General features: G+C 48.5%; 1 pseudogene; it reads left to right on the top strand.

The window, feature by feature from the left end:
* The first annotated feature begins 255 nt into the window (after positions 1-255).
* LOC105471606 (C-terminal-binding protein 2 pseudogene) lies at positions 256-2,208 on the top strand (annotated as a pseudogene).
* The last annotated feature ends 498 nt before the right edge of the window (positions 2,209-2,706 follow it).

The raw sequence follows: 2,706 nt of genomic DNA, 5'->3' as shown, positions 1-2,706 counted from the left end.
TGTGGTCACATAGAATAGAGTAGTATTTTTAAAGAAATGGGCTGAGCGGGCCAGCTCGGACTGGAGTGGCAGGTCCAGCCAGATGCCGCTTCACGCCAGCGGGTGCCCAGCACCTCTCCGGTCCGTGGGGCCCCCAGCAGGGGAGGAGCCTCAAGACCACACGGACCCCCTGGGTGGGCCCCCAGCTTGCTTCCCAGGCTCAGAGCAGGGGCAGGAACCTGGCTCCCCCGGGCCGGAGCTGCCTCTACCCCCTGGTATTGTGGACTACGGCACTCCAGACCTGGGGTAGTGGTGAGGTTCGTTGACTGACTGCGCGATGCAGACTGCGTTGCAAGCGAATGGATTCATAGTGGTATCATGCACTCAGACTCCTGCGAGTTCCCATAAGTTCTCAGAGGACTGCTTTGCCTTTTGATCTAATAATTGCAAAGTTCCATAAAGAATGGCACTTGTGGATAAGCACAAAGTCAAGAGACAGCGATTGGACAGAATTTGTGAAGGTATCATGAATGGACCCCGGCACTCCCACCCCTGGTGGTGCTGCTGCGCGGCGGAGATTGCACCGCGGCCTAAGAACCTGGCCACCATGGCCTTCTGTGACGCGCAGCCCTCACAGGAAATCCACGAGACAGATTTAAATGAAGCTGTGGGCACCATGATGTACCACACCATCACCCTCACCAGGGAGGACTGGAAAAGTTCAAGGCCCTGAGAGTCATTGTGCAGATAGGCAGTGGCAAAGACAATGTGGACATCAAGACTGCGCCGAGCTTGGAATTGCTGTGTGCAACATCTCGTCCAGAGCCGTGGAAGAGAAGGCCGACTCCACCGTCTGCCACATCCTCAATCTGTACCGGAGGAACACGTGGGTGTGCCAGGCACTGCGGGAAGGCACGTGAGTTCAAAGCATGGAGCAGATCCACGACGTGGCCTCAGGAGCAGTCCGCATCCGTGGTTAGACGCTGTGGGTCTCATGAGCTTTGGTTGCACGGGGCAGGCGGTAGCAGTTCAAGCCAAGGCCTTTGGATTCAGAGTCATATTGTATGACCCCCACTTGCAGGATGAGATAGAATGGTCCCTGGGCATTCAGAGGGTCTACACCCTGCAGGAATTGCTGTGTCAGAGTGACTGCGTCTCCTTGCACTACAATCTCAATGAACAGAACCACCACCTCATCAACGACTTTACTATAAAGCAGATGAGGCAGGGAGCATTCCTTGTGAACGCAGCCCGTGGTGGCCTGGTGGGCGAGAAAGCCTTAGCACAGACCCTCAAGGAGGGCAGGATAGGAGGGACAACTTTGTTCAGGGTCCATTGAAAGGTGCCCCAAATCTCATCTGCGTTCCTCACACTGCCTGGTATAACGAGCAGGCGTCGCTGGAGATGAGGGAGGCGGCTGCCACTGAGATCCACCAAGCCATCAAAGTTCGCATCCCAGAAAGCTTAAGAAACTGTGTCAACAAGGAATTCTTTGTCACATCAGCTCCTTGGTCAGTAGACCGGCAAACAATTCATCCTGAGCTAAATGGTGCCACATACAGATATCCGCCAGGCATCCTGAGTGTGGCTCTAGGCGGACTTCCTGCAGCCATGGAAGGGATCATCCCTGGAGGCATCCCAGTGATTCACAACCTCCCAACAGTGGCACATCCTTCCCAAGCGCCCTCTCCCAACCAGCCCACAAAACACGGGGACAATCGAGAGCACCCCAAGGAGGAATAGCAGACAATGCTGAAAAGTAATCATTCAGATGCATATGGGACCAAGAGACAGTGAAACATAGATGAACTAAGAGAAAAAGAATCTGATGGTCTTTTTAACTGATTCTGGACATATGCATCGTTGATGTTGCAGTGTTAAAACTGCAAGAGCTGGAAAGCTGAAGATGTCTTCTGATTACAGAAGCGCTGAAAGATGAGGATGTGATTTATTAACGATCAACTTCTGTTATTGTGTGTTAAATTTTTCATCTATGCATCAAATCACAAAGAATAAGTAGAGCGTTTTCCTTTATCAGTCCCTTGGGTAGAGCAGGTCCTGAACACCCTGCTCTAGAATGTTGCATCAGGAGTTCAAACATCAAAATAAAAATATTAAGAGGAAATCCTCATCCTGTGACTCTAGTTCTTTCATTCTACAGGGGCTGGTTACCTCTTCTTGCTAATAGGAAGATCACATTACTACAAAGTGGGGAGAAAGCTCTTTGCCTGTGGTACGCTCCTGCATGCGTAGGACTGAAGACAGTACAGGCTCCTGTAGAGAGAAAAAGCTCTCACATCTGAACTGCATACTGAGCAGGCAAGTTGGTCGTAAGTTTAGTAAAACCCTCTGATGATGAAAAACAAATATTAAGTTTCACAAGCTATTTGTACTCAAATGTGTTTTCTCAGTTTCAGATCCTCTGCTATTTTATTGAGTGGAAAGTCTTGAACTAAAAGAGTTCAAGAAGAATAATGAACAAACCCACTTTTTTCAACTTTGATAAAGTATTCTTTTCTTCATGTGATATGTTATACGAGAACACTTCAGATGTATTAGATGTGACTTATTTTAACAAATCCTATGAGATTTGTTTCAACTAGTTACATGTTCTATTCATAATCTTTTGTGAATCATTGCCTGTTTAAAAAGATGGCCTATTTGGAGCCTTTCTGCAGGTACAATTCTGTTTTTGTGACAAAAGAAAAACTTTAAAATTGTCCCAAA

This window comes from Macaca nemestrina, chromosome 12, assembly GCF_043159975.1.
Source record: "Macaca nemestrina isolate mMacNem1 chromosome 12, mMacNem.hap1, whole genome shotgun sequence".
Classification (NCBI taxonomy): Eukaryota; Metazoa; Chordata; class Mammalia; order Primates; family Cercopithecidae; genus Macaca; species Macaca nemestrina.
Note: the sequence above shows the minus strand (reverse complement) of the source record. Positions and strands in the feature narration are given on the sequence as shown.